The sequence below is a fragment of the Schistocerca cancellata genome, chromosome 3 (assembly GCF_023864275.1).
Source record: "Schistocerca cancellata isolate TAMUIC-IGC-003103 chromosome 3, iqSchCanc2.1, whole genome shotgun sequence".
Classification (NCBI taxonomy): Eukaryota; Metazoa; Arthropoda; class Insecta; order Orthoptera; family Acrididae; genus Schistocerca; species Schistocerca cancellata.
In genome coordinates, this window is record NC_064628.1 from 263,870,988 (window position 1) to 263,884,650 (window position 13,663).

General features: G+C 44.7%; 7 non-coding genes across 7 annotated transcripts; all 7 read right to left on the reverse strand.

Annotated features, from left to right (window-relative positions):
* Positions 1-10,156: 10,156 nt before the first annotated feature.
* Positions 10,157-10,238, reverse strand: Trnas-cga (transfer RNA serine (anticodon CGA)). Its single transcript has one exon. It is a non-coding gene; the product is annotated as a tRNA-Ser (tRNA).
* Positions 10,239-10,376: 138 nt separating this feature from the next.
* Positions 10,377-10,449, reverse strand: Trnak-uuu (transfer RNA lysine (anticodon UUU)). Its single transcript has one exon. It is a non-coding gene; the product is annotated as a tRNA-Lys (tRNA).
* Positions 10,450-10,988: 539 nt separating this feature from the next.
* Trnaf-gaa (transfer RNA phenylalanine (anticodon GAA)) lies at positions 10,989-11,061 on the reverse strand. The gene has a single exon. It is a non-coding gene; the product is annotated as a tRNA-Phe (tRNA).
* Positions 11,062-11,672: 611 nt separating this feature from the next.
* On the reverse strand, positions 11,673-11,754 carry Trnas-uga (transfer RNA serine (anticodon UGA)). Its single transcript has one exon. It is a non-coding gene; the product is annotated as a tRNA-Ser (tRNA).
* Positions 11,755-12,457: 703 nt separating this feature from the next.
* Positions 12,458-12,539, reverse strand: Trnas-cga (transfer RNA serine (anticodon CGA)). The gene has a single exon. It is a non-coding gene; the product is annotated as a tRNA-Ser (tRNA).
* A 138-nt stretch (positions 12,540-12,677) lies between these two features.
* Positions 12,678-12,750, reverse strand: Trnak-uuu (transfer RNA lysine (anticodon UUU)). Its single transcript has one exon. It is a non-coding gene; the product is annotated as a tRNA-Lys (tRNA).
* Positions 12,751-13,289: 539 nt separating this feature from the next.
* Trnaf-gaa (transfer RNA phenylalanine (anticodon GAA)) lies at positions 13,290-13,362 on the reverse strand. Its single transcript has one exon. It is a non-coding gene; the product is annotated as a tRNA-Phe (tRNA).
* Positions 13,363-13,663: the final 301 nt, after the last annotated feature.

The following is a 13,663-nucleotide window of genomic DNA, read 5'->3' on the forward strand; positions in this document are numbered from 1 at the left end:
TGATTTCTGCCGCCGTGGTCATTATAGTCGTGTCCAGAAGACACGACTGGTGCTGGTGGATGACTTTTGTTGTTATAGGCGTCAGCCTACAATTAACTGCCCTGGCGATAGTTTTATAATCAAAATTTGCCGGCCGCGGTGGTCTAGCGGTTCTGGCGCTGCAGTCCGGAACCGCGGGACTGCTACGGTCACAGGTTCGAATCCTGCCTCGGGCATGGGTGTGTGTGATGTCCTTAGGTTAGTTAGGTTTAAGTAGTTCTAAGTTCTAGGGGACTTATGACCTAAGATGTTGAGTCCCATAGTGCTCAGAGCCATTTGCACCAATCAAAATTTAATAACATTATGGGCCGGAAGTAGTCAGATCTGTGATGTCCTTGCTGTTCCGGTATGAGGACTACTTTTCCCTCTTTCAGCTCGGCAGGTAGTCCATGTCCATGAATGATTTCATTTAACATATCTGTGAAAATGTTGCCAATAATATGCCAGAACTTGTAATAAAACTCTTTAGGAAGACCATCAGGTCCAGGGGATTTGTGTTGTAAGGTGTCAGGCAAATCCAACACCTTCCATGAAAACCCTGACATGACAAGCAAATCCGGCAGTATGTCACATAGCTCCGAATAAATCCTGACATTAAATTAACCAAAGTAATACGATCAACGAGTGAGCAAATGGAATACCACAGACTAACACAAGAACGCCTAAATGATGTCATATCTTCCCACCGTGAAACAGACACAGTTCCGAGGGAAGAAACGAGAACAGAAGCCGAGAGCAGAACCGTGTTAAGCTAGAAGGCCCTACGATAAGGGACGGACACCCACGTCGCCAGCCAACCACCAGGACCACCCCCCAGCCCATGTTAAAAGATAGAGCCCTCCAGAAGAACAGTATAGATCTTACGATAACACTTAAAGGGCCACACCAGCTGCAAGTTTTAGCGTGAGACTTTTTCGCGTCTCTGTTACATTGCAAACGTTAAAAACATTGCCCCACCATGAAAAGTATAACGTTTCTCATTGGACAGACAGAATTTTTGTAGGCAGAGCTTAAGGTTAACATTGAGACCCTGATTGGTCAGATGAAAACACAGCCAGATAGTTTTTTTTAACCAACTTCGGTAAATTGTGGAAAGGAGAAGTTGGGAGTTGAGTTGCTTCCGAGACGGCGAGGTGCGTGGAGCTGTGCCGCCCGCCGCCCCCTGACGAACACCGACAAGGTAATGAACGCACGCGATGCCGCATTTTTGAGCGCATATGGCTTCACTCGGAACTGCAGACGTCTCCTCTGTTACATCCCCTTTTTACGTAATACTAGTATCGATCGTCAATTGAAGCTCATAGTATTAACATTTGCTACATAAGTTAAAATCTGAAACGCGATGATTTTTCTGTTATATAATTATTGAGAAGCCACATCAGCCACTGTAATTTACGACAAGTTAGATAAGTAATTAAAGATAATTGAGGGTCACTGTAGACCATTTTGATAGTTTTCTCTTTTGTGAAACTTAATTTAAACCTAGATTATAGATGTGATATGGCATAGGTCATCCTTCAATCCATTGTATAACTTGGAAACCCACTCAGGGAATATTCGTTCACATTTTTGTTGTATGCAGTTGGTTTTTATCATCCTGTATTAAAATATTTCCTTTTATCAATAGTGCAATTTATAAACAATGTTTTGTGAGTAGAATAAAATTTCCAATGGTAAACTTAACTGCTTTTTCGACGTTATTTTACCAGCTAACTAAAAATAGGAAAGCCTTGAACCCCTTCCACTAAATTTAGTTAGTATTAAGATTCTTTTACAGGGAGTGCAGTGGAGCTGACGCTGAAATCATTAAGTATTTGGTTATATCATTATATAAGTTGGGAAGGAAAACATAGGCACAAAGAAGGTAGTTGCGAAGAAACCATGGGTAACAGAAGAAATACTTCGGTTAAGTGATGAAAGGAGGAAGTACAAACATGTTCCGGGAAATTCAGGAATACAGAAATACAAGTCGCTGAGGAATGAAATAAATAGGAAGTGCAGGGAAGCTAAGACGAAATGGCTGCAGGAAAAATGTGAAGACATCGAAAAAGATATGATTGTCGGAAGGACAGACTCAGCATACAGGAAGTCAAAACAACCTTTGGTGACATTAAAAGCAACGGTGGTAACATTAAGAGTGCAACGGGAATTCCACTGTTAAATACAGAGGAGAGAGCAGATAGGTGGAAAGAATACATTGAAAGCCTCTATGAGGGTGAAGATTTGTCTGATGTGATAGAAGAAGAAACAGGAGTCGATTTAGAAGAGATAGGGGATCCAGTATTAGAATCGGAATTTAAAAGAGCTTTGGAGGACTTACGGTCAAATAAGGCAGAAGGGATAGATAACATTCCATCAGAATTTCTAAAATCATTGGGGGAAGTGGCAACAAAATGACTATTCACGTTGGTGTGTAGAATATATGAGTCTGACGATATACCACCTGACTTTCGGAAAAGCATCATCCACACAATTCCGAAGACGGCAAGAGCTGACAAGTGCGAGGATTATCGCACAATCAGCTTAACAGCTCATGCATCGAAGCTGCTTACAAGAATAATATACAGAAGAATGGAAAAGAAAATTGAGAATGCGCTAGGTGACGATCAGTTTGGCTTTAGGAAAAGTAAAGGGACGAGAGAGGCAATTCTGACGTTACAGCTAATAATGGAAGCAAGGCCAAAGAAAAATCAAGACACTTTCATAGGATTTGTCGACCTGGAAAAAAGTTCGACAATATAAAATGGTGCAACCTGTTCGAGATTCTGAAAAAAGCAGGGGTAAGCTATAGGGAGTGACGGGTCATATACAACATGTACAACAACCAAGAGGGAATAATAAGAGTGGACGATCAAGAACGAAGTGCTCATATTAAGAAGGGTGTAAGACAAGGCTGTAGCCTTTCGCCCCTACTCTTCAATCTGTACATCGAGGAAGCAATGATGGAAATAAAAGAAAGGTTCAGGAGTGGAATTAAAATACAAGGTGAAAGGATATCAATGATACGATTCGCTGATGACATTGCTATCCTGAGTGAAAGTGAAGAAGAATTAAATGATCTGCTGAACGGAATGAACAGTCTAATGAGTACACAGTATGGTTTGAGAGTAAATCGGAGAAAGACGAAGGTAATGAGAAGTAGTAGAAATGAGAACAGCGAGAAACTTAACATCAGGATTGATGGTCACGAAGTCAATGAAGTTAAGGAATTCTGCTACCTAGGCAGTAAAATAACCAATGACGGACGGAGCAAGGAGGACATCAAAAGCAGACTCGCTATGGCAAAAAAGGCATTTCTGGCCAAGAGAAGTCTACTAATATCAAATACCGGCCTTAATTTGAGGAATAAATTTCTGAGGATGTACGTCTGGAGTACAGCATTGTATGGTAGTGAAACATGGACTGTGGGAAAACCGGAACAGAAGAGAATCGAAGCATTTGAGATGTGGTACTATAGACGAATGTTGAAAATTAGGTGGAGTGATAAGGTAAGGAATGAGGAGGTTCTACGCAGAATCGGAGAGGAAAGGAATATGTGGAAAACACTGATAAGGAGAAGGGACAGGATGGTAGGACATCTGCTAAGACATGAGGGAATGACTTCCATGGTACTAGAGGGAGCTGTAGAGGGCAAAAACTGTAGAGGAAGACAGAGATTGGAATATGTCAAGTAAATAATTGAGGACATAGGTTGCAAGTGCTACTCTGAGATGAAGATGATGATGATGGTTGGTTTGTGGGGCGCTCAACTGCGTGGTTATCAGCGCCCGTACAATTACCCAATCTTTGCTCTGTCCAATTTCGCCACTTTCCTGGATGATGATGAAATGATGAGGACAACACAAACACCCAGTCATCTCGAGGCAGGTGAAAACCCCTGACCCCGCCGGGAATCGAACCCGGGACCCCGTGCTCGGGAAGCGAGAACGCTACCGCGAGACCACGAGCGGCGGACTGAGATGAAGAGGTTAGCACAGGAAAGGAATTCGTGGCGGGCCGCATCAAATGGTTCAAATGGCTCTGAGCACTATGGGACTTAACAACTGTGGTCATCAGTCCCCTAGAACTTAGAACTACTTAAACCTAACTAACCTAAGGACATCACACACATCCATGCCCGAGGCAGGATTCGAACCTGCGACCGTAGCAGTCGCACGGTTCCCCGGACGGCGCGCCTAGAACCGCGAGACCACCGCGGCCGGCGGGCCGCATCAAACCAGTCAGTAGACTGATGACCAAAAAAAAAATATCATTGCTAGTCTCACTGAAGTCTTCTGAACTCTACATGTTATGTGTGGTCTGGCGTCTCCTTACCAGCAACAGGTCCCAGGTTCAAACTAGTCAATTCCCTAAAAAACACGCTCAGGCCGTCGTTGCGCGAAAGTTTAGAACAAACGGACACCACGCAGAATGTTAGAGTGTGCTGGTGATTGAGCGATGATGTCTAAAACACTGTCAGCATCAAAGTCCGCCAAAAAGTCCACATTCTCCTCTGCTGTACCGGCACAAGCGAGTGTCACTGAAGTCTTCTGAACTCTACATGTTATGTGTGGTCTGGCGTCTCCTTACCAGCAACAGGTCCCAGGTTCAAACTAGTCAATTCCCTAAAAAACACGCTCAGGCCGTCGTTGCGCGAAAGTTTAGAACAAACGGACACCACGCAGAATGTTAGAGTGTGCTGGTGATTGAGCGATGATGTCTAAAACACTGTCAGCATCAAAGTCCGCCAAAAAGTCCACATTCTCCTCTGCTGTACCGGCACAAGCGAGTGTCTGAACCATTTCCGTTACCAAGGTGTCGTCGGTCGGAACTTCAGAATACATAGTTTCAAAGTAACGGTGAAATTCCTGCACGATATCTTTTTGATGCACCAATTGCTCATCGGTTACTGCTGTCACTGTGTCAATAAATGTGCGGACACGATTGGCACGATGTTTGTTAAGACTGAATAGTGACGTCGCTTCCCCTTCGCTAACCGACTTCACTTTCGATTTGATTTTTAGTCCTTGCAGTTGCTTGCGCTTAATACTAACGAGTTGTGCTTTGATCTTACGTATTTCAGTTGGGTGAGCATGTGTTGCATTGTTACTTGCATACATTTCTCGTAGCACGGAGTAGTAAAACTCTGTCGTCCTTTTTTGGTCCTTTGTTTTTTGTATGCAGTACGAAATTAAGGATCGTCTCAACGTAGGTTTTGCAACATATGTCCACCATTCGAGTTTTGTTCGCAATCTATTGAGAGATCGTAAACTGTGTGCCCACGTTGTCCTGACAACTTCTTCAAGCTCTACGTCCCGGAGGTGCGAAATGTTTAACATCCACTGCCCTCGAAAGCGGATTGTGGGTTGCTTATGCATGGTTAATATCACTGCATGTGCGCAGTGGTCATAAAACGGAGCTGGGATTACGTCAGAGCCTGCAACCCTCCCGCTCAGGTGCTGCGATACATAAAATCGATCAAGTTGGCTGCTTGAGACGTTGGTAAAGAAAGTGAATGCCACAAAAGTAGAGTGAGATAATTCCCACGTATCCTGGAGGCGGGTTATAGTGACAAGGTCATGGAGCTCTTGACAGTAATTATAATTAGGCCTCTGGTCTTTTGGGTGCAAGGCACAGTTAAAATCTCCACCGAGAACTAAATTAGGCGGATTGTGTCTGAGCAGATAGATTATATCTTCCTTAAAGAATGCACTGCGTGCCGACTTGTTCGCACTGCTGGAAGGTGCATATACATTGACAAAGGTAAGATCAAAAATTTTGCCACCAATGCCCCGACCAGAGTCGAGTTTTTCTATCCCCGTTATGGGGATTCCTTCCCGGACTAATATAGCCGTACCCGTGTGCAGTTCAGGGGCTACATTTTCTACCTGGTACTATAATATTGGGGGTTAAAACTGCTTGTAAAAAGACAATGTCAGCCTCTGATTCATAGATGTATTGTCTGAGCTTAGCGAGTTTCACAGGAGATCCGATCTTGTTAACGTTTACGGTCAGCAGTTTATAGGCTTGTAAAATCTAACTGTAAGAATTACAGCAGACTGATCGGATCATCAGTGTCATCAAACCAGTCCATTTTTGACGCAAGTTTGGGGTCTGGTTCATGACTAACGGCATGATCGGCTGCGGGATCTTTAGTGTGAGCCTTATTACGTGGGACATTGACATTCGGACGTGCCTTCTTTTTGTTCCTCCCACTATGGATTAATTTCTCAGTAGGGGGCCCCGTCGAAAGAGGGGGACGGATATCCTGATCCGGATTCTCAGGAGTAGTATTAACACTGTACGCGTCATCGCCAGTACAGTCTCGCGAATCTCCGTTACCACTGTCAAGTTCCATACGTTTGTCTGCAACGTTTACATCAGGCTGTTTGCAAACAGGGTCGTTGTTGTCGTCGGTTGCCTCGCGCTAGTTTCCCCGCGACACGAGTTGTTGACATACACTCACTTCCTCTGCGGATGTGCTGACAACGGGCGACGCGTCGTCCTCTGCTGACGCTGGGAAGCGGGACTGGGGAGCGGACGGTGTAGTAGGCTCGATATGAGACGACACCCCCGGGATAACAAGGCCGCCCAGCAGTGTTAGTAACGTCACACTAAGCGGCCCATAGCCGACGCAGCAGTCCACGGACACCTCCGTACAGACACGCCTGATGCTAACGATCTTCTGTCCGTCATACAGGAAGGAGCGAAGTATAATTCGAACCAAAGACCAAATTATATATATTCTTGTAAATAGCATAAAGGTTCATAACGAAATACCGATTACATATACGAGCAGAATAAGTTTAATCGATTGAGGAACTTTGCCACTATTTTATAATTGTCAGAACACTATTTAGCTTTAAAACTCGCATACAGTTGGCGACAGATGCCAACTGACAGCAGGACTTAACATTTTCAAGCTATTACACTGAAAGTAAATTATCTTAAACACTGTCATACATAGCAAAACCCTCACAACTTTCGTTTACAATAAGGTAACAAGAGTTCGCTTTATCTCATAAAACACATGACTATTGTGAATTTACTCATATGTTCATGGTGACAGCTCTTTTCAAGAATTTTTACAAGTGTATCCCCAGTAATAAAGAATGGAAACAAAAGATAGATATCAAATATTATCCTTTTAACATAGACATCACTGAACACAAGATTCTGTCTTGCACTGTGATACTAAGGAACTGCTCTTTCCTTTAAGAAAAGCCCAAAGATTCATAACGAAATACCCATTACGGGCAGGAATAGGTTCTAGAACTCCTCTGAAAATTGTTTATCTTCAATACCAGAACGAACATCAAATTGTCAGGTTTTCTAAATAGAAAAGCACTTTGTTAGTAACAGACAGCAATAATGAGACTTGCAGTTGGTGATTTCTACGTGGAAAAGGAAATAAGCTGTAGAGAGATTGAAAATGGTAAGTAAAGAGAGCCTCAGCACTTGGTTGTTTTTCATTTCCTTACCTTTCATAACATTTTTAATATTGTTTCAAGAAGTGTATCTTCAATAGCAGAGAACTTCAAATTGTCAGGCAAAAGGCTGAGGCTCTCTTTACTTACCATTTTCAATCTCTCTACAGCTTATTTGCTTTTCCACGTAGAAATCACCAACTGCAAGTCTCATTATTGCTGTCTGTTACTAACAAAGCGCTTTTCTATTTAGAAAACCTGACAATTTGATGTTCGTTCTGGTACTGAAGATAAACAATTTTCAGAGGAGTTCTAGAACCTATTCCTCCCCGTAATGGGTATTTCGTTATGAATCTTTAGGCTTTTCTTAAAGGAAAGAGCAGTTCCTTAGTATCACAGTGCAAGACAGAATCTTGTGTTCAGTGATGTCTATGTTAAAAGGAGAATATTTGATATCTATCTTTTGTTTCCATTCTTTATTACTGGGGATACACTTGTAAAAATTCTTGAAAAGAGCTGTCACCATGAACATATGAGTAAATTCACAATAGTCATGTGTTTTATGAGATAAAGCGAACTCTTGTTACCTTATTGTAAACGAAAGTTGTGAGGGTTTTGCTATGTATGACACTGTTTAAGATAATTTACTTTCAGTGTAATAGCTTGAAAATGTTAAGTCCTGCTGTCAGTTGGCATCTATCACCACCTGTATGCGAGTTTTAAAGCTAAATAGTGTTCTGACAATTATAAAATAGTGGCAAAGTTCCTCAATCGATTAAACTTATTCCTGCCCGTATATGCAATCGGTATTTCGTTATGAACCTTTATGCTGTTTACAAGAATATATATAATTTGGTCTTTGGTTCGAATTATAGTTCGCTCCTTTCTGTACGACGGACAGAAGATCGTTAGCATCAGGCGCGTCTGTACGGAGGTGTCCGTGGACTGCTGTGTCGGCTATGGGCCGCTTAGTGTGACGTCACTAACACTGCTGGGCGGCCTTGTTATCCCGGGGGTGTCGATATGAGATTCTGCAATTCTCAGTGCGGCCTCGAAAGTCTGACTTTGGTTCGTAGAAATCGAAGGAGTTGTATTAGCTATGAGTACACTTTCCGTCGGTGTTGCGAGGTCTGATTTCGTACTCGGAGCTGTTTCATGCGTGTCATCGTCACTACCACTCGAATCACAAGACTTCCGTCTCTTGTTGGTGACGGAAGGTAGGACGGATTGCAAAGGGTTACGATCACCGTCTAGTTAACTAGGTAGTGGAGGAAATTCTGGCCGGGTGGACGGTCCTTTCTCATTTTCGGTAACGGAAGGCCCTGGGAGAGTGTTGGCTACTATCGGATGAGCAGTTACCATGTCAGCTAACATCAGCTTACGCCGTTGCTGGGGGGTGGCTTTAACTACGGTTACACGTTTCGGACACTCGTCGCGCATGTGGAAACTCTCATTACAATAATAACAAGTGGAAATCTGACCGGGATACTTCACTTGTACCCTGTACCCGCAAATCATGATCCGGGAAGGGATATTTCGCTTAACCTGCATTTCAACGGACCGAACTCCACTGTAACACTGAAGTTTATGAAGACTAGACCACTTTTCAAGCCGAATACTTTTGATTTTACCATATGGCATTAAGGCTTCCTTTAAATAACAGTGTTCTACTTCTGGAGGGAGGTTAAATATACGTACATGTTTATACTCTATGTCGGCGCTTGAAACTTGGACGGTACTCACTGTGTCATCTCGGTGTTGAAATTCCAGGCTACCGCCAAATTGCAGAAGTATCCGTTCCAGCAGTACAGGATTCAGCAGCTTGACGAAGAAACAGTACAAATCCGTATCGTAATACGCAGTGCGGACCTGATCGCTGGTGATTCGAAACGTGTCGACAATCCAGGTATGAATTTCCAGTGAAGTAGGTCGAACAGCTCGGGTATCCTCGTCGAACTAAAATTGCAGGGCGTTTTTCCGCGGTATCATCGGAACCTTTTTGCGAATCAACCCCACAGGGTCAACTGCATGTATCACTAAATACTCCTAAATGAACACTGATACGCAGACACACGAATGGAGACTGTAATTAAACAAATGAAATATAAGAAATAAACAAATGCTCCACAACGGAACGCTGGCTAAGGTCCGCACGCGACTGCGGCTGAGCCGAAACTAACCGCTCGGCATCGACTGCGTCGCAGAAGCGTCTCTCGACAAGTAAAATTTCCACCTTTAAAAGCAATCTGTTGGCAGGGAGTCGCATGGCCTCACTCTTTTGTGTAGTGATTCCATTGCCAGCACATCCCACTGACGCACCGCTGACGCTAGTTTTCTGTCGTCTTAAAACGATGGACATACCTCCAAGCAGCTGCGAGATCTTAAGAAAAGAAAAAAAAACGCTGACCACTGCTTTTGCCGCACTCGAATGATTGAAATTGCGATTCTTAAAAAGAAAATGAAATGTCCGCTCTGTCCAACACTTTCGAGCACATCTGTGTACTCACCATCTCAGCGACGGCTTTCTGCAGTCCCAGCGTCAGTGCGAGGTGAACCGAAAGGCACAGTAAGTAGCTGTCGTCGCGAAAACTCAGTATTCTTAAAACGTAAATTTTCGTCTTGTTGAGAATGGCATCACTGGTTGCACCCGCATTCGCCCACGCATGTCACATGTGTGCGAAAACGTTTGCTCCTCTTTACGCAAAATCGCACGCAGCCGGTAGGATTCGAACCTACGCTCCCAGAGGGAATCTGATTTCGAGTCAGACGCCTTAACCACTCGGCCACGACTGCCGTTAGCGCGGTGTTCTCTCGACACATGCAACTGCTACCGTTTAAAACACTGTGGTGTCAGAAAACGGCGTAGCTGCATTATTTTCCGTAGCGTTTCCACCGCTACCAGACGAATCGCTACCAAAGTATTAAAATTTCCGCCCGGACAGGGACTTGAACCCTGGACCCTTAGGTTAAAAGCCTAATGCTCTACCGACTGAGCTATCCGGGCTCACACAAGGCTGCAAAACCGCCCACGATACACAACTATACATTGACTCATGTCCTTTACTGTTGTGCAATCGCTGCATGGGGCCGTTACTAATAAAACGTCGCCTAAATGCTGTCTACAAACTTATCGCGCTAAGCCCGTAACACACTATCGAAGACTGCTGACACACGATGCAACAACAAATTGTACCAGTTGTTACGTCTCATACGTTGGAGCAGAGAATTTACGTGTTTTGTCGACACTCACTGGGCAATTGGAAAATTCACAAGCATTTCGAATGCAATGTTTCCCACGCTTTCGCTCATTTCACGGTTCCGTTGAAGACGTTCTTCACCACCTGACACAGAAAAAGGAATGCAGTCGGTAGGATATTTTTAATTCTTTTGCTTCTAAGGGAGTTAGTTGTCTAGTAAGTTCTTCTTATGGCATGCAATAGACAACCAGAACAGCTACAGGAGAGGGTCAGTTTTGTTGTCAGCGGTAGTTGCATTATCACAAACGCAGAGTAATTCCATTGGCGTCGCATGAAAACGAATACCTGCCGAAACCCGGGATCGAACCAGGGACCTTTAGATCTTCAGTCTAACGCTCTCCCAACTGAGCTATTTCGGCTGACGTCGAAGGTTGCCATTTGCATGTGTTCGTTAATTTGTGCCTCGTTGCCAATTTCACAGTCACCTTCGTCTGATAAGACATAGGGACGCTGAAGGGCGAGCAGCCGATGCAGTGAAGTTCCACACACATTTCTTCAGCTTCCGTCATCGTAACAAGCAAACATGTCGACTCGATTCGTGTGATATTGAATTCGCTGACTTGACGTGACGCCACGCTGACGCTAGAAAACACGTGCTATATCGATGCCAGGGGCAACTCGTGTGCAGAGAACGAGACACAAGAAGGAGTGAGCCTCTCCACCATATGAGAGGCAGTATCTAGCAGATACACACGGTAAAACATTCGACTTGCGTTAGCTCATAAATTGCTACACGTCATCGTCTGCAAGCTAAAATGGACACATCTGCACTGCCCAGTGAGGCGACACTTGTACTAACACCTGGTGGACGGCTGTGAGACTAGGAGATGAGCTGCGGCTTCTGGGGGCGACTGTAACGCTGCGCCCTCGATCAAATAACACTGCACATTGCTGGTGACCCACGTGTTTAGTAGTGACGCAACTGCTAGGATGCAGCTCAACGTCCGCCTTTTGAGAGCGAGAAAATTTTCGCAGTCGGCAGGACTCGAACCTACGCTCCCAGAGGGAATCTGATTTCAAGTCAGACGCCTTAACCACTCGGCCACGACTGCCGGTGGCGGAAGCGACTCCCGACAAGTGAAGCCGCCATCTTTAGAAGCAATCTGATGGCAGAAAACGGCGTGGCCTCACTCTTTGCTGTAGGGTTTCCATTAGCCGTTACGAAAGTGTACTAATTTTCGCCCAGACAGGGACTTGAGCCCAGGACCCTTTGGTTGAAAACCTAACGCTCTACCGACTCAGCTATGCGGGCCCACGCACGAGCATTATCGTACAGCTGCGTGGTGTGCGAGTGTTTCGCATGTCGTAATTACTGACTTATGGCTCCAATGGCGACTTCACCGACTTCCCACTGACGTACCGCTGACGATAGTTTTCTGTCGTCTTAAAACGATGGACATACCTCCAAGCAGCTGCGAGATCTTAAGAAAAGAAAAAAAAAAACGCTGCACCACTGCTTTTGCCGCACTCGAATGATTGAAATTGCGATTCTTAAAAAGAAAATGAAATGTCCGCTCTGTCCAACACTTTCGAGCACATCTGTGTGCTCACCATCTCAGCGACGGCTTTCTGCAGTCCCAGCGTCAGTGCGAGGTGAACCGAAAGGCACAGTAAGTAGCTGTCGTCGCGAAAACTCAGTATTCTTAAAACGTAAATTTTCGTCTTGTTGAGAATGGCATCACTGGTTGCACCCGCATTCGCCCACGCATGTAACATGTGTGCGAAAACGTTTGCTCCTCTTTACGCAAAATCGCACGCAGCCGGTAGGATTCGAACCTACGCTCCCAGAGGGAATCTGATTTCGAGTCAGACGCCTTAACCACTCGGCCACGACTGCCGTTAGCGCGGTGTTCTCTCGACACATGCAACTGCTACCGTTTAAAACACTGTGGTGTCAGAAAACGGCGTAGCTGCATTATTTTCCGTAGCGTTTCCACCGCTACCAGACGAATCGCTACCAAAGTATTAAAATTTCCGCCCGGACAGGGACTTGAACCCTGGACCCTTAGGTTAAAAGCCTAACGCTCTACCGACTGAGCTATCCGGGCTCACACAAGGCTGCAAAACCTCCCACGATGCACAACTATACATTGACTCATGTCCTTTACTGTTGTGCAATCGCTGCATGGGGCCGTTACTAATAAAACGTCGCCTAAATGCTGTCTACAAACTTATCGCGCTAAGCCCGTAACACACTATCGAAGACTGCTGACACACGATGCAACAACAAATTGTACCAGTTGTTACGTCTCATACGTTGGAGCAGAGAATTTACGTGTTTTGTCGACACTCACTGGGCAATTGGAAAATTCACAAGCATTTCGAATGCAATGTTTCCCACGCTTTCGCTCATTTCACGGTTCCGTTGAAGACGTTCTTCACCACCTGACACAGAAAAAGGAATGCAGTCGGTAGGATATTTTTAATTCTTTTGCTTCTAAGGGAGTTAGTTGTCTAGTAAGTTCTTCTTATGGCATGCAATAGACAACCAGAACAGCTACAGGAGAGGGTCAGTTTTGTTGTCAGCGGTAGTTGCATTATCACAAACGCAGAGTAATTCCATTGGCGTCGCATGAAAACGAATACCTGCCGAAACCCGGGATCGAACCAGGGACCTTTAGATCTTCAGTCTAACGCTCTCCCAACTGAGCTATTTCGGCTGACGTCGAAGATTGCAATTTGCATGTGTTCGTTAATTTGTGCCTCGTTGCCAATTTCACAGTCACCTTCGTCTGATAAGACATAGGGACGCTGAAGGGCGAGCAGCCGATGCAGTGAAGTTCCACACACATTTCTTCAGCTTCCGTCATCGTAACAAGCAAACATGTCGACTCGATTCGTGTGATATTGAATTCGCTGACTTGACGTGACGCCACGCTGACGCTAGAAAACACGTGCTATATCGATGCCAGGGGCAACTCGTGTGCAGAGAACGAGACACAAGAAGGAGTGAGCCTCTCC